Source organism: Ascaphus truei, chromosome 5 (assembly GCF_040206685.1).
Source record: "Ascaphus truei isolate aAscTru1 chromosome 5, aAscTru1.hap1, whole genome shotgun sequence".
NCBI classification, from domain to species: domain Eukaryota; kingdom Metazoa; phylum Chordata; class Amphibia; order Anura; family Ascaphidae; genus Ascaphus; species Ascaphus truei.
In genome coordinates, this window is record NC_134487.1 from 294218551 (window position 1) to 294237067 (window position 18517).

At 44.2% G+C, this 18517-nt stretch overlaps 1 protein-coding gene across 1 annotated transcript in view; it reads right to left on the bottom strand.

Annotated features, from left to right (window-relative positions):
• FBLN1 (fibulin 1) overlaps positions 1-18517 on the bottom strand; it is a 108199-nt gene that overhangs the window by 17356 nt on the left and 72326 nt on the right. The window lies entirely within an intron of this gene.

Below are 18517 nucleotides of genomic sequence, written 5' to 3' on the forward strand. Positions count from 1 at the left end.
GTTCTGTTTTGGACATGTTAAGATTCAGGTAACGGTGGGACATCATGGAGGAGATTGTAGAGAGACAGTTGGTGACACAGGACAGGATAGGGTAAGAGGAGATGAGAAGTAAATGTGGGTGTTATCGGCATAGAGATAATACTGAAAGCCAAAATATTGTATTTGATTACCAAGAAAATAGTGAGAAGAGCAGAGGTCCAAAGACAGAGCCTTGTGGGATTCCAACAGAAAGAGAGAGTGAAGAGGAGGAGACACCAGAGAAGGAACCTCAGAAGGAGCAGTTGGATAGGTAGGATGTGAACCAGGAGAAAGCTTTGTCACGGAGGTCAATGCAAGGGAAAGTGTTCAGGAGAAGGGGGGGAATCGACAGTATCGGAAGCAGCTGGAAGATCCAGGAAAATTAGTAAGGAATGAAGTGACTCTTAGACTTAGCTGAAAGTAGGTCATTGGGTCCTTTTGTAAGGACTGTCTCAGAGGAGTGTATAGAGTGCGTAAACCAGATTGCGAATGAGTCAAACGGAGTTGGAGAAGAGAAAGGGTGTATTCAAGTCAATCAAGTAGCTTGGAGGCAAAGGGGTGAAGGGAGATAGGGTAGTAGTTATGGAGGCAGTTTGGGTCAAGAGGTTTCTTTAGAAGGGGCGTGATGAATATATGGTTAAAAGAAGATGGGAATGTGCCAGTGATGAGAAAGAGGTTAAAAAGTGTGTGTGCCGAGCATGTGCATTTTAAGTGAAACTTCTATACTGTTTTGTCACAGAAATTTTATTTGTAATGGTGATGTTTTTAATTAAAAATCAAAAATCAATTTAAGTGCCAAAATGCAAAGAAGTTTGACTTAGAACACATTTTAGCTATTTGCACTTCTATATTTATAGTAACTGTAAATTCCTCATGTGCGTCACTGTGTGTGTGCGTCACAATGTGTGTGTGTGTGTGTGTGTGTGTGCATCAGTCAGTGTGTGTGTGTGTGCGTCAGTGTGTGTGTGCGCATCAGTCAGTGTGTGTTTGTCACTGTGTGTGTGTATCACTGTGTGTGTTAGTGTCTATCACTGTGTCATTGTGTGTCACTGTGTGTGTATCACTGTGTCATTGTGTGTCACTGTATGTCATTCTGTCACTGTGTGCTTGTGTCGTCCAAGTGTGGTGCTGGGGTGGAGGGTGCGTTCAGCATGTCCTGTAGGCTCTCCCAGTGCTCCCCGCCCCCCTTCCCTCCTCTCTTCCCTCCGGCAGAACTGTAGGGACACAGCGAATCTCCTGGCCAAAGAGGAGGAGATCTCGGGGGAGCTGGGGCAGAAGAGATGCTGTGGGGAGGTGGGTGACTGTGGCGCTGTGTGCTCGGTGTGGGGGGAGAGAGTGTGTCATCCAGGGAATCCAGCGCCGCCGACCCGCCGCTGCCTTACTCGTTACTGGACACGAGCTGTCCGAGTCCCCTGGCCCGAAGCAGCCCCCCCCTCTCTCCACCTCCTGACTGAGCTGCGGGGACGCAGTGCCCGGATGTCGCAGTCCCCGTCGCATCTCCCATCCGAAGAGGAGATCTCTGGGGAGCCAGGACACAGACGTTTGTTAGGTGGGGTGTGTTTGTGTTGACTGGTGGGAGCTGGCAACACTGATGTCGCTGATGGCCTCTTCTGCCAGCAGTGACGTAATTTCCCGAACTGTACTTCCGTCACCATCAAGGCAATTTACAGTACTGCCAGGGAAATTTTCATGTGGTAGGTGCCGGCCAAGAAGTTTCACTTCAAAAGGTGAGTTAGGGTGGGTCTTAGTGTGCCAGAGAGGGAGCAGAGGAGATGTGAGGGAATAGGATGAAGGGGGCAGGTTGTAGCGTGAGATGAGACCTCATCCTCAGTCTCCGGGAAAAATGAGTTGAGGGTGGATTTAGGTGTGCAAGGGAGGGAGGTGTTGTGTGTGGAACTTGACATGTAGAGATGTCATGTCTGATTGACTTAATCTTGTCTGAAGTAGGTGGAGAGGTCTCGAGCTGTGAGGGTAGAAGGTGTGCAGGTGTAGTTGGGTGGAGAAGGGAGTAAAGGTGGCAAACAACATTGAGGGTTAGAGGACAGAGTTTGTATGAGTGAAGAAAAGTAGGTTTACTTGGCAAGACAATGGCAGTGTTATAGGAGGAGAGTATGAATGTATAGTGGAGGGAGTTCAAGAGAGAACATCTGGGTGATTGACACCTTTTTTTTACCCAAAATTTGACCCCGATAAGCTTTTTTTTTTTTTTAATTATTTGAAAAAGTGAGACTTGGGAGGGGTGTGATCTCCTCTGGCTGCTCCCTTTTGTCTGCCCGAGTCCCCTCCCCACCTCTCCTTATCTTTATTAGCTTAATGTAAGGGCAGGGATAAGGGTAAAGAAAACCATTACTTTTAGCATTGTTAGGTTTGTTTAGGGAAGTCAGTTAGACTGCTACATTTCTTAGTATGTAATCTGGCTGGCTATGTCGGTATTAAACTTGTTATTATGTTTTTGTCATATTATTACAACAAATCCAGTTTTACATCATGTACATTCACCAAATACAATTTTTTTTTTTTACATTCCCGTTAGAGATTTAACAAATGAGAACCTAAAGACAAAACTGAGACTACACTACTTCAAAGAAGAGCAGAATATGCCCCATCAATTTGCCATTCTCATCGTAATTAAGGCCGAGTCCATAGAAGGGGAGGCCGCGCTAAGCCGTGCTGACGCTCCGCGCCCCTGCATCCTCCATGAGGATGTCTTTAGAGGGGGCTCACGCGAGCATCCGCAGGCGTGCTGGGGCGCTGGATTTTTCAGCCGACAGCCAAGCTGTTTATCAGAGCGCTGTTGGCAGAAAAAATCCAATCAGCGCGGAGCAGCGTCAACGTCACGGCACCATGACGTCGGCGCCGTGACGTTGGTGCGTCGCTGGCGATTGGCCCAGTGACGTCACTGCCCCGCCTCCCTCAGTCTCCCCCCGCCTCCCGATCGCGCCAGCTGGCTCGCCTGCAAGTCCATGGAATCGCGCAGATTTCAGGAGGCGAGTCTCAGCGTCAGCGCACCTCAGCTCTGCTCAACCCTCTATGGCCCCAGCCTAAGCTTGTAGTACAGATGTAGCCAGGCTTACTGTTTTCAGTGCTGCGATCGCGCACGCTCCCAATACTGTGTCGATTGTGGCGCTGAAAACAGAAAGAATCAACGCTGCATGGGGTCCGTGTCTGTGAATGGGACCCCTGCAGTATTAATCCTTTGCCTGCTTCAGTGCAATAACCCCCCCCATACCTCTTCTCTGTTCGCTCCTGTGCAATCCCCTTGATGAGCGAATGGAGAGCAGTTCCACTCCTCCGGCTCTGCTACAAACTGCCTGGCACTGTCCAACCCCGTTGATGACGTAGATGACTAATATGGATATCTACATCATGAGGGGGAAGACTATGGGACAATATGTGGTCATTTATGGCATCAAGGGGTTTGCACAGTACCAGACAGTGTTACATGTCCTGCCCAACCCCTTGATGATATACTGTAGATGACAGAATATAGTATTCCTCTTCATGATGTAGATACCCATATTTGGCCATCTACATCATCAAGGGGGTGGACAGTGCTGGAGCAGTGAGAGTGAGTGCCGGTAATAGCTGCAGGCGACTGGAGCAGGGGGTAGTGCGAGAGCGGCAGCACGTGAAGCAGAGGGAGAAGAGATCAGGCATGGGGCCAGCATGAGCAAGCGGAGGATTTGCACAGCGGGGGTCCTATTCAGAAGTATGACCCCCTCACAGCATTAATCGGCCCAGCCGCAATTGTAACTATCCACAGCTCCGCAGAATTGTGCTTGTTTGTCCGCGGTGCCGGGAACAGCAAGTCTGGCTACATCTGTGCCTCTCAACTGAAATTATATTTCCTTAACAATTCTTTAGATAAAGTCTTGAAATAAAGACTCCATTGGCATCGGGTGCCAGTTACCTGGTCCATCTGAGATGCGTTTCATCAAAAAATTAGTTATTCAGTCGACTTCACACTGATACAGCTTGCGTGTACAGTTCGGAGGCCTTTTATTTAAGTTTTGGGCTAATTGAACAGTTTTTTCTAGATTTGGCATAGGCCTATAAGTGTTTTTCCCAGAGAGTTCTCTGTACACTATAATTTAATCTCTTGCTGATCCATTTAAAGAGGCAATCCACGTGGGCGTTTTTTTAATATATAATTGAAGCAGGGGTCTCCGGTGCTGAACACCATTAATTCATCCTGCTTCCCTAGATACTTCCCTCCCTCCGTAGGGGGCGCCGGTTGCCGCTCTGCTTGGCTAGCAGGGATCACATACTGGCAGAGTTTCAAGCTCCCCGCGCCCTACGGGCCAATAGGAAGCCGTGACATCATCAGGTTGGCTTCCTGTGGGCCTGCGTGAGCAGTAAATTTTACCGGGATACTGGCACCCCCTTTGGAGGTCTGTATCTCGTGAAGCAGGGGGTCCCCAGAGCTGAAATTATTGGGGTTCGCGAGACCCCCTGCTTCAATCCTATGTTAAAAAAAAAACCAATACAAAAAAACGCATGAAGTGCTCCGTTAAAAGATATCACGACCTAAAGCAAGTAAAAAAATATTCAGCACCAATATAGTGACTGGAGATTGAACTATACCATCCTTGCACTAATACCATCATTGGGCCCATGTCTGGACCAACCACAGCAGTGGCTGTTTTGACAGAGTTGTTTGTAATACTACAGATGGCAATTGACCTAAAGGTTTTCACCAGGTGAAGTTCATGTTTTGGTCACACGGGAGCTAGAGAAACTTGCTTAGTCTTGCTTAGAAAAGGAGTGTTTCCAGCTTCTAGATACAGCGAGTGTTGACAACTGAGCTTTAGGTAGGAAGCAGTGCAGATCGGTATCAATAAGTAAGATGGCGAGTTTATCAGTGTGTGTGTTCACATTTTATATCAGCATTATTGTTGTATGTCCTTGTCTAGGGAACATAACCGTCCTACCGTACGTGCATCTAAAGCTGTGTGCTTGTTTATTTTTTTACCGCTTAATGATATTTTTATTAGCTTATTAAATTTATCCCCAAGAGGATAAATCTCCAATAAACCCTACTTTGGTTAGGGGAATTAATAGCATTGTAAATAAATAAGATTAAAATGTTATAGGCAGTACGCTGATATAGCTTGTTATATTCTGAGTTATTTGTTTTAGAAAATTCACAATTTTAGCCGTATTTAAGAATGATTTTAAAGCAACATTTCTATATCTTTGAAACGTCCGGCTGGCCAGGCAGTGCCAACTCTTACTGATTGTATGTGACTGTCACTGATTTGGAGTCAGACTCACTGATATTTAGCATCAGCATCTCCTACACTTCAGTGGAATCCAAAGATACCCCACCCAGAGGCAGTAACAGACCACTGAAGTCCATGGCGGTTAACACAGGATAGGGCTGTGGTACCCTGTATCTCAGATTGGTGAATCACGGCCAATATTTCATACAATTCTCATATGAGTGTCAAGTAATGCAAACTTAATACACCACGTGCCCATCTGTAAAGGACTTTAGTAAATCCAAACCCTAAATCGGGCGTGGATGCGTCTCACCATTTCAAAGGAGTTTGCAGGATACAGGAAGGCGCGAGGCATACAGTGGTGCATCAGAGCATTTAAACCAGGGGTGGTCAACTCCAGCCTTCAAGGGCCACTAACAGGTCAGGTGGTAAAGATATCCCAGCTTCAGCACAGGTGGCTCAATCTGTGGCTCAGTCTTTGACTGAGCCACTCATTGAGTCACCTGTGCTGAATCAGGAATATCCTGAAATCCTGACATGTGGGTGGCCCTTAAGGACTAGAGTTGGCCACTCTTGGTTTAATGTTAAACTTCTCAGAACTTTGGAGGGGAAAGTTCATAACTTGGTATAAATTAACCTGTAGCAGAGGGATGACAAGCCTGTAACCTCCACAACTGGCTCTTGGATCAGTTCCATTCCTCATTCTAAATCAATGCTAAAAAAAATCTTTAAGCCACCAAAAGTAAATTGAATTGTAATTAAATTCAAGGCGTCTTGCCGTATGATGGTTGCATTTACAACTCTTGGCAAGGGTCTAAACTCAGAGCATTCAGAGTGTGTCAGCTTTTACAGCAGTGATACACGTGATATACAAATAGGAGACATAAGAGGAATAAGCGCTTCAGACATAAAAGTGACATTAGGAAAAGGAGTCCCTGCCCCGAAGAGCTTACAATCTAAGTGGTAGCTAGGGAGAACTTATAGACACAGTTACGAGGGTGTTGTGGTAAGTGCAAGGGGTCATGGGAAATGCATATGAGATGTATAGTATTAATAATCAGTAGCGGATTTTCCATGAGGCCCGTTAGGTCAACATTTTGGGACGGCAAAAATGTCTGCCCCATATACATTTGCCGCGCTCTTGGGCCTATCGGGCCTGATGGGAAGGCACTTACTTGTAGCGGCCTCCTCCTTGCTATCCGCCGCTGATAATAATAATTCATAATTGCGCTGAAATGTGAAGGCGATTTCGTACACTGTCTCTCATGTCTCATCTCAGCAGACGTGCGCAGCAATATCTGCAACTTTGTATCGGCGGCATCTGGGCAGAAGTTTTAGAAGAGAGGGGCAGCCAAATGAACGTAGCTAGAGGAAAGGACTGACGTATGACACAATCTGCCCCTTCTAACGCGGCAACAGATACCTGTCTCACAATCGACTTTGGTAACCTGGAGGTGTTTTGGCCTCGGGCCTCTCTATGGCACAGGGAGCGACACCGCCTCGACATTTCATTTAGAAAAAGGAAGAGAGAGCGCCTAATCCCAAGGATTTGGCGTGAAAGCCCTCGCAGAAGCCCGCTCCCCGTCAGTCAAAGGGAAGGAGGTTGGGCTGTTTTCATTAGCTGAATATCTGGGGAAGGAAGCTTCCAAGATCATAATGTTTTCTAATCCCTGACCAAACTCTGTGGATAAAGATGCAACGCGGTGTCAGGAGTGCAAATGAAATGGTTTTCCAATGAATGCTTTTTCCTGTTCTGTCTGGCACGTGTAAAGTGTCTTGTGATGCTGCTAATGCAGGTAAACAGTAGCACTTGTCAAAAGAACCAGTTATGCTTAATCTGATACAATTATCAACATATTTCATTATGAGGAGCTTCTCAGGGATTAAGGCCCATATTTACTAAATGGTGCTATTCCATGAGACACCTTCTGGTGCCAGAAGACTTTATAGCCTATTCAAGTCATCAGCCTATAATTAGGCGTCTCCTGGCTGACGATTACATACTAAATATGGGTTAAATGTAGAAGGGGTGGACGCTATAATGGAAGAACTTTTATAGGAGTCATTTTATATATATATATATATATATATATATATATATATATATATATATAATAGATAGATGTAGCCCACTGTGTGATGGGATCTACACACTTACCCTGCCCCTTGGCAGGTTCCTCTCCAATTTTCTATGGACATGTGATTGTTAATGGACATGATAGTAGCCAATGATAAGGGCTGTGAAAGAGGTGGGACTAAGAGGGAGAGGAGTCTTTAAAAAGGGGGGCAGCCATGTTGAAGGCAGATCCATGCGGATCTGAGTACTATCAGGTTTGGTATCAGGATTGCGGAGTGTACACATGTGCACCTGGCAGCAGGCGCAACAAGTTACAGTCCAGATGTGATCGTGACTCGTGATCGTGAGTGCCATTGGAGGGCACCGTAAGTGGCTACAAGGCACAAGTGGTACCGATGCACCCTTTTCTAAGCTACAGTTAGTGCACAACAAGCTCCCACAGTGTGCCAAGACCATTACAAAGCCAATATATCCTGGGGATTGTATTATAATTGTATGCTATATGTAGTGATCCTTGGCTGAGGTTCACAGGTCGCCTGAATGACCAAGGGTACAGTAAATCTGTTATATCACCCGAATACCGTGTTTGTATTTTCTCCCGCCGTCTGACCGTAGGCCACGTGTGGCCCATTAAGTTATCAATCGGGACTCAGGCCCCCACCTCAGCAATAGTCATAAGTCTGACGGCTAAAAAGAAGGGGTTACATTGGAGGCGCTGCTGAGAGTCACAATTTTTGGGGGTTTAATTAGTGTAATATACACTATAAGTTCTTTTTCGTCCGGTCAGACATAGGCACGACTACAGAAGTTGCTAGAACATTTTAGTGCCCCTTGACAAAAGTTTGTTCAACCTCACAATGAGTGCGGCCATTTTAAGCGACTGGTGTGTGCGAAACAGGCAGAATTGTCATAAAGTGATACTTCTGGTTCCTGATAAAACGAATTCTGTGAGTATCAATAGGGTACTTGAGGCGGACCCCCGTGGGGACGGGCCCAAATCCAGGGAGAAATGTTATGCTACAATTCTAAGATTGCATATATATTGTGTATGTGTGATGAGGGTATTGACCCTGCTAAAGTACCCGATAGTATTGTGGAGAAGGAGCAGGAGGTATGGGTTGTCACTGTGGGATGTAAACCGGCCACTGGCCCTAGTAATGCTGCCAAGCACACTATAGTAGATAAGGTACGAGAATTCCTCACTAGTGAGGGCGCTACTATGGAAGACTTCTGTAATTAAATGTACCCCAAAGTACCTGCTTCCTCTACGGAACATGCCCCAGCTTCCCCAGAGGTTCTTATCACAGCTATGGGACAGTTAGTGGAGAAATCCATGCACTCCAGTGGGGGAAATAATTACTATAGGAGATGACTAATCTTCTCTGGTGTAAGTACCAGAAGTAGAATCCCGGGGGGGAATGCTAAGCACTGCTGAAAAACGATAAGGCTGGATCGCTCCAAAATGTTTAAAAAATACTATTTATTTGGCCGGTTGCAACATAATAAAATTTGGGATGAACCGACAGAAAAAAAACTCTGACGCCGAGTTTAGGTGTAAGTACGACTCCCAACAGTGAGGATGATTTGGAAAGTTGGATAGAGCAGGCCACGTAGATGGTACAGGAATGAGGGGGCTCAAATCAAGACAAGAAAGTCGGATTTCAGAAAGCCTAAAGGGGTCTGCATTAGCCATAGCTGTTAGAGCAGGAAGTGAGGTTAGCACCCCTAGTGAATACCTGCAAGCGTTAGATAATACATTTGGAGCCACAGAAAGTGGGGAAGAATTGTATTTCAGATTCAGGGGCATGTATCAGCTTGAGGGTGATAAACTATCTGAGTTCTTGTGCAGACTGGAAGTGTCTTTGAGAAAGTAGCAAAGAACAAGGGTATCACCCCTGATTAGGTTGATCACCCCCGAGTAGAACCATTGATCTGGGGGGTTCCACTTGGAGATGCAACGACCCTCTATTTGCGACTCTGAGAACGGAAAGAGTCTCCCCAAAATCTTAGAGCTACTGTGAGAAATACGGGATGAGGAAGAGCAGATGGCGCTTCGCCTGGCCGCAGGGCAGCCCGCTAATTGTCACAGGAAAAAGCCAATGACATCTGGCTAGTGGAGGAAGGACAGAAACGAGCTATGACCCCGATAGGCCAAGTGAGGAGTGGTCCAGCACAGGCAGAGCAGGTGAACCCGCAGGGGAGATGTCAAAATGGATGACTGCCATGCGAATGGAAGAAGTGGCTAATGCGAACATTCGAGAAGAACTTCGGGAGAAGCACGATGGTCACCCCATAGGGGACAAACCTCTAGATATGGGAGGACCGTATTTCTGTTATAGATGTGGGGAAGAAGTTTCCAAAGGAGATCACTGGAGTAGAAGGACCATTGATGGTGGTGGCCCTTATATGACCTGAAGTCCGCAGCAAGGAAGAAACTCGAGTAATAATTGGCATGAATGCATGAATGCTAATATCTTTGCAACTAGTTAAATGGTGCTAGACCATCGGCGGAAGCGATACGGCAGGACATTAACCATCAATCCCTTGTGATTGAAGGCGTACCAGCGGATGAAGAGAAAAGACAGGGCTCAGAGTGAGGGGCCCATTGAATTAGGTCACATCGCACTATTATATGCCCTTTATCACTGCGCCGACCTTTTGCACCTTGTTGCACTTTGTTCTCTCACCTACAACTTCAGCCTGAACTACAGACCAGGAAAGCAAAACATTGATGTGGACGCCCTGTCTCGAATTTAGAGATACTCGGGAGCTAGATAGACAGTGGGAAGAAGCAACCCCCGTCAGAGTGCGAGCATTGTGTAAACAAATTGAGATGCCAAGATGGGTTTATGACTGCGAATCTGAACAGAGTGCCTGACAGTCTGAGAATATCCCCCACCACCGTACCCCTGGTATACTTTTACCCGGCAGCGTTAACCATGGAGGGGTTGCCTTGGTTAAACCGGCAGAACCTAGCACAAGCACAACAGGCATCCCCCCCCCCCCGCCCCCTAGTTTGCATGGGATGTGTTCAGCAAGAAAAATAAATCAGCGTCTAAGTGCAGATGTTTAAATAAAGTGATAATACATTGTTGACGTGGCTCATATGTTATGCCTACTTACAGTGTAGACAACGATATATATGCAAATCCAAAACTGTGGCAAATGTTGTGGGGGATTGATAATCAGATGACATGCACGTCAGAATAGAAGAAACAGCCAAACATAGCGCATATCAGTAGAAAGAGAATTTTATGTATCTAAAAATGTAAGGGCTGTACTCACACTCTTTACAAATGTCAAAAGCAGTTCACAATATTTATGTTCATCGTGAGTGACCAATCAGCTCACCGCCCCCGATCCTTCTGCGACGCCAATGTGAGGACCGTCTCCCCAGCTGTGGGAGACTCTGCCGGTGGCTCCGTGAGCTCCGTGACGTCACTTCCTGTTCGGTCGGACGTCACTTCCAGTTTCTCGGTTTGCTGGCTGATACGTGTCTGTGAGTGCTCTGTAACCTCATACAGTCCCACTCAACGCGTTTCGCCAGTTGATTGGCTTCATCAGATGTGAAGCAATTAAAGCAATGACCTAATCTCGTGATTAAGAGCGGAGTAATGTTCAGTGTAGCAAAGAAGTCCCAGTACACAGTGACTAAGAAATTGGTACTTCCTTGCAAGTATAGACGAGTGGTACTCCCTTCTCTCCATGACAATCAAGGCCACCTGGGCACAGATAAGATAAGATAAGATAAGACCGATTCTTTTGGCCTCCGATGGCTCAGGATATTGAAAAATATTGCAAGAACTGTGGAAAGTGCGTGCCTAGAAAGACTTTACCTACGAGGGCCGCACTATTGACAAGTATCACCAGTCGTGGATTGTACATTAAATGATGTAAAGCTTGCTGTGTGTGTATATGTCTATATGTGTGTGTGTATGTATGTATATATATATATATATATATATATATATATATATTATATATATATATATATATATATATATATAAACATACATACACACACACACAGCAAGCTTTACATCATTTTATGTAAAATAAATTTGCTGAGATATCCTTGGTTTATCCTCAAAAAAAAGGTACCTTCTTTCTTGTGTGTGTGTATGTGTATATGTATATGTATATATATGTATATATATATATATATATATGTATATGTATGTATACATATATATACATATACTTAGTTAAGTTATGGTGAGTAAAAAAAGTGACAAAAACCCTCCACAGCAAAGCATATAGCAAATGGAAATATACGGTATGCTCGTTTGCATGTCTTAGGCAGGTCTGCAACCCCGCCTTTCCCCATTATCACCCAGCACACAGCACTTCCACAGCAGCAAGGGATTCTGGGAAATGACATGCAAATGAGCACACGGTGCCACTTTTTGCTTCAAAAACCATTTTAAACATGGTTCCCTATAGGCTTAAGCTTGCTGCATGGTCACTGCATAGCCAGTTAACCAACCCCACACTGATGAGACCCATTAAGTTCGAAACAGCTGTCTGTGGGTGGGTTTTCTGGCTATGCATCTTAACCCTGGCTGTGCTCAAAGCTGTAACATGCAGCAAGCTTAAGCCTATAGGGAACCATGTTTAAAATGGGTTTTGAAGCAAAAAGTGGCACTGTGTATACATACATACATACATATATACACTGAATATATACACACACACACACTATTTTAACATTATGTGACTACCTTTAAAACGAGAGTAGCCTCCAAGCAATCCTGTACACCTCATTGTGGAGGCAAAGGCGGTACTGTATTTTGGTTTTCTCCATGTTATGACCTGTCTTGGAATTCCACTGCAGATCACTTTACCATAAGACAACAGCTAACTCTAAATAGGATTGCAACCTGACTCCTGGCCTCCCTGAGACATTTCTCTAGTCCATGTTTTCAAATGAGACGTTGGGATGTTTTAAAACCTGAACTGGCTTCCACTAACCTTTTAACCCTTCGCGTGCCGGAGCAGCAGTGGCACGCGCAACCCCCCCCCCCCCCCCATGATCGCTCCATCCCTGTCCTATCGGATCGAGTTTACGCAGAACGCGACATCCTCTGCAAAAACGCGCAGTAAGGTTATGATGTAGATACTACGTGATGGAGATCCTGGGGGGCCAGATCCCATGACACAGTAGCTATGTCTACAGAGCATTCGGTGGGTTAATATGTGCCATCTTTTACATTATCCATTCAAGTGAGAATACTGGACTATACCACCCCCAATTACCAAACCTACACTGGGATCGCATCCCAAGAGCAAGGGGACAACTGTATCATGATTCAAATAGCTGGTTTGTTTTTACCAATGTTAACCCAAGTCCCATGTGTATGTATCATAATGGCAAATGTACTCAGCTAATATTGTGAATGAACTAATAATAGAGATTACATTGGTGGGCAATAGAAGTGCAATCACATCGTACGCCTGCTACATACAGTACGTCTGATCAATACTAATAGATTCTATGTTACAATCTTACAATGACAGCACGGCTCACAGAAGAAAGGAATGCCATGTAATGATTGAGTAACAAGCTGAAACAAGATGTATTATTATTTTGCATGGGGAGTCTAGGAAATATCATATGTTGTCAACATTTTGCACAACTGGGAAGAGTCAAAACACAGTGTATTATTAAGAAGATCTTTATTTTGTTACTTACTTTCCTTATCTGGTGCAAGAAAGAAACAGAATGATCTCACATAACTATCATAAGTAGACTCCAACTATCTACTTTATACCGTTTTACACGCAGCTCGCATATTTCTGTTAGCAACCAAGACATGTGTACTTAAGAGATCTGAGTATTTCTGAGGCTCTGGTTCACCCCGTTTGCATAAAGTGGAAGGGGAGGAGTGATTTGTCCATGATATGTTGGAATTAACTCGACCACTGCTGTGATCAAGTTTCAACTACTGCTTCCAATATTTAACTATTAATATTTAACTATTTTAACTCTGTGCCCAGGACATACTTGAAAACGAGCGGTAACTCTCAATGTATTACTTCCTGGTAAAATATTTTATAAATAAATAAAATATTTGGATTGAATAATTTATTCCAATATTGAAAGTCTTGGCACTGGCATCTCTACCTTTGGAGAAGAGATGGTGACTAAGAAAAACAAACTTATTTGCTTTGTTCACAAAACGGTACAGCTGGGCCGTGTGACTTCATTAAGAGTATGCAGCAGAAGAGTATTCCTTCCCAAATATTACACGCAAGTATGACTGTGTTTGACCATCTACTATTGTTTAGAACAGGGGTGCTCAACACCAGAACTCAAGCCCCCCAAGAGGTCAGGTTTTCAGGACATCGCAGCTTCAGCACAGGTGGCTCAATCAGGGCCTCAGTCAAAGACTGAGCCTTTGATTGAGCCATCTGTGCTGAAGCAGGGACTGATTGAGCCACCTGTGCTGAAGCTTGGAAATCCTGAAAACCCGACCTGTTGGGGGGCTTGAGTACTTTAGTTGAGCCCCCCTACTTTAGAATACTGTATTCTCCAATATAATATTTGAGAAGCAAAAACTTCTTACCTGAACCCGGGGATGCCCCAGAGCTGATTCTCAGTCTTCCAACCTCTGGGAACCCCCCGATTCCTGAGCTATTAGTGATTTTCGTGCCAGTTTTGACATGAAAAATGAAAAATGGTATATAGAAAGTTGTGAGTTCATCTCCCGAGGATGTAGCAGCTTTTTATTGGCTTTCAGAGCAAGCCTACCCCCGTGGCCAAATATTTATCCTGGTGTTGGTATTGCAGAAACCGGGGGTGTCCCTGGAAGTTTGGTTTGGGGATCTCAGGAGCAGACTGTCCTTGTTAGAGCTGGAACATCCCCAGTCCACCAGATCTGTCACCTGTTTGTCACACCATTTTTCTCCAGAAAATACAAGTCGCCATCAGTCATGTCATTTTGATCAGCAATGTTTCCATATTTTTTTAGGCAATGCTATTCTGTAAGACACATTCTGGTGCCAGAAGACACTTTTTCGATTATTCACTTATATGGTGTGTTTTGGTGCTGGACGTTTTTTTCACAGAATAGCACCACATAGTAAATATGGGACAAAAATGGCTACTTAGCTGGGATTCTCCCAGATGTAAACAAATAAGTCAAAACAATGTGTTTGGGGGGGGGGGTGGAGAAGGGGGGAAGGAGGTTGCTTTTTTTAGGACCTATAAGCACAACCAAAATGAAATACCCCAATTCTCATCTACATTTATTACCCAATTATATTACATAAACATATGAAAACAATGGCTCGTAGCCTGGCATACCCACTACACTACACACAATAACAGCTGGTGTGTAGGTTGGCAAAGCTGATGTTATGATGATCGGTATGGTACAACCAAAATAGCTTCTAAGAAAACGACTTCGTATCTAGAGTATATTTTGGTATATTATTAGAAAGCATAACATTCACAGGCTTATCATAGGGCTGCAAACATATATATATATATATATATATATATACAGTGTTCGACAAACCTATACATTTGCACGCCCCGGGCGAGTGGATTTAACATCGTGGCGAGCACCTATTGGCCCAAGCAGCACATGTGTGGTACTAGGTGGCGAGTAGATTTTTTTGTTCGTCGAGTAGATTTTTTGGTGATTTGTCGACCACTGTGTATGTATATATATATATATATATATATATATATATATATATATATATATATATATATATATATATATATATTAAGTGGAAAAATAAAGCATATTTACAATCAGACAGAGACCCTTCTGTGCTGTCCTACCGCGTTTCGCCCAAATATGATGCTTTGTCAGAGCAAGTGGATCTGGGTAGGATCCTCCCATTTAAGTAATCAAACTCTTAAAAAGGCACATACATTCTTAAATGTACATGTTATTTCAGTAATATATGTAATCACGACAATATATATTTTCCCAAGACACATCCTAGGATTATGTATGTATGTATGTATGTATGTATGTATGTATGTATGTATATCTTTATTTATATAGTGCCCACAGTGTACTTAGCGCTTCACTAAGAGACAATACAGTACAGGACATTTTAATACAATAAGTGCAACAAAGTCAGACAATAGGAAAGGAAATCCCTGCCCCCCAGCGCTTACAATCCAAGTGGAATGTTGAGAGAGTTACAGAGACAGCAGGTGAAGGAATAAGTTCAGTAGATGGCACTGCTTGGCCACAATGTTTGGTACGAGCGACTGGGTGTGGGAGCCATGAGTCCAGGCTATTGGAATGATTCATTTCATAGGTGAGCCTTAAGTTTTGTCTTAAAGGCGGGGAGAGAGTTTGCTTGACATATATTGAGTGTGATGGAGTTCCACATGTAAGCGGTACAGTAGTGAGGGAAAACGGTTTTAGGCGAGAAAGCAGTATAGGTGGAAGGGCTGGAAAGAAGGCTGTTCTGGGTAGAGGGCAGGAGACGATCAGGGGCATTAGGGGAAATCAAAGCTGATATGTTGGAAGGAGCAGATGAGTGGAGAGCCTCCAAGGTAAGGAGGAGAACTTTGTGGGTGGTTCAAAATGTGATGGGAAGCCAGGAGAGGGATCTAAAGTGGAGATGACCAGAGACTGTTTTGGGAAAAAGTGAAATTATTCTAGCTGTTGAATTTTGGATAGATTGAGAAAAAGAAAGTTATGAGGCAGGGAGGCCTGCCACCAGTATGTTGTAATAATCCAGAAGGGAGAGGATAAGGAATTAACCAGGGAGGCCTGCCACCAGTATGTTACAATAATCCAGAAGGGAGAGGATAAGGAATTAACCAGGGAGGCCTGCCACCAGTATGTTACAATAATCCAGAAGGGAGAGGATAAGGAATTAACCACTATAAAAAAAATGTACTCTATCTTAAAAGTGTACGTTATTTTATCTAAAATTGGACAACATACACATCTCATTTATGAAAGAAAAAAGAGGCTTATTTTACTAATACTGTATAAGCAGTTAATATATCATAATGATTTTGATAGGGTAGCATATCAGGCAATATATATGATCCAACATAGAGATTTAGAGATTATTTAGAGATTCCATTCAGTATTCCAACCAAATGTTTTTATTTACGCACAAGTTCAAAGATCCAAACCACCTCTCATCATAGGGGGCGTGAGTATTTTGTTAAAATGTGGCCAACACAATTCATGATTTTTAAAATATAGCATGTGGATTGTAACATTAAGATCACTACTGACCAATCAGCAAACTTTGGATCGTTTTTAACGTCCGACCTCCTTGTGAGCAGAGAGACAATGAAACAGTACAATTTCTTTTGACTGGAATCATTCTGTACTGGAAGTAGGCAAATCGGCTGCTGACTGTGACAAGAACATTTTGAAACACAACACTGCCACCTGCAGGCCACGTATCACTAAACACCAAGCCACACCCCCAGCCAAGGATCTTCCAGGAGAAATTCCAGCAATATCCTACATGTGTGGGGTTGTTCTGCAGTGTTAGATAATACTACCTTTTTTTATTTTAACATTAAACTTTTAATGACATTTTAATTAGTTTTAATATACTGAGCAGAGCATGCTTTGATTTCTATAGCAGGCTTTTGTACACTTCCCCTGCAGTGCAAGATCTTTGTAACACTTTCCTGTTTGTGATAATTTGTTGCCAATATTCCCAGCAGTTTGAGTTGCAAACTGTAACAATAGATAATGTTACCTGATTAATGTAAGAATACATTGTAGCTGCTGAGTTACACTGACTGAAGGATTGATTTGAAACTGAAAGGCAGCCATTTAGTGAACCCTGGGAAGTGGGATTTTGCTGACCGATCGAGGGAGAACGAATCGATTGACAGCGTAGGTAATTAGTTTTCAATAAAGGTAATCAAAGGCTACATATATGAAAATAATGTTTTGTGAGCTGCTTGGAGTGCCTCTTTAACACAGCATATTTAAGACATGAAAAAGACATTACTGCCTCTTGCCATGGACGATGAAGGTAAGAAAAATAGAAAATAGTGAAATCTAGTAATTTCTTTTGCAACTAAATTTCATACCGAGCATTTGGGGTTTGGAGGAGCATTTACTCTCACTAGGTCAAAATATATATATTTTTTAATATATAATACTTTCTTACCTTCCATCTAATTCACCATTTTCCCTGAAATAATTTCCACGAGGGAGTAAAAAGTGTGGGGAGAGAGAGTCGCAAGTGCGATATTTATAATAGGATATATATATATATCCTCTTAGCATATATCAGAGGTGAACTCTCGTCTTCCTCCTCTTCATCCAAACCCATATTTCAGGTTCTGGAACTTCTGGACGAATCGAATATCAGAGAGCCTCGAATGTGCGCATAGTGGCGGCCGGCGGTATTGCACACATTCGAGCGAAGGTAAGGCGAATGTCTTTTTGTTAGCCGCGAATATGTATGCGTGCGAATACATGCCCTATTTGCGGCGAATTTGAATGCACCCGTCTCTACTCCAGCCCCATGCATCACCGTTCAGGAGATATAATTGTTTGAAATATTAAGTGTCTGGCAGATAAAATGGAGTTCTCCCTTGAGTGCGCAGTCTAACAGTTACCATGGTAACATCGGAAGCTAGCGGTTAATAAAATCAAGAGACGTACTTATGGGCCAAGATTAATGTTGTGCAGGGTCCTACATTTTCTGAAAAACGGAAAACGGGTACCCGGGCAAAATGAATAATTTTACCCGGCCAAGTACCCGGTTACCCGGACTTCACTTACCTACAGGGTGAGGAAGATCGCTGTGGAGGTTGAGGAGGACCGCAGGACATCATGTGAGCAGCAGCAGACGTCCTGGTGGCGGTGGCAGCAGCAGAAGTCCATGTTCAGCTGATGGGAGCAGCAGGATAGAGCCCACAGCTCATGCCGGTGGGGGCCGGGGGAACTATGTGACCGGAGCAGGAGTGTTCCTATTGAACAGCCGGGGAGGAGCCGGAGTGTTCCTATTGAACAGCCGGGGAGGAGCAGGCTGCTGCTGCTGCCACTGCCACCAGGACGTCTGCTGCTGCCCCCAGATGTCGCAGAAGTCTTCCTCACTGGTCTTCCTCCCCTTCCGTCGCCGGCTGCAGGTGTGTTGAAGTATTTTCAGCTACTCTGGAATTACCCGGTGCCGGTCCCAGCCCCCTGCTGCTGGATCCGGGCAGTTACCCGGTGCTCGGTACATCACTAGCCAAGATACT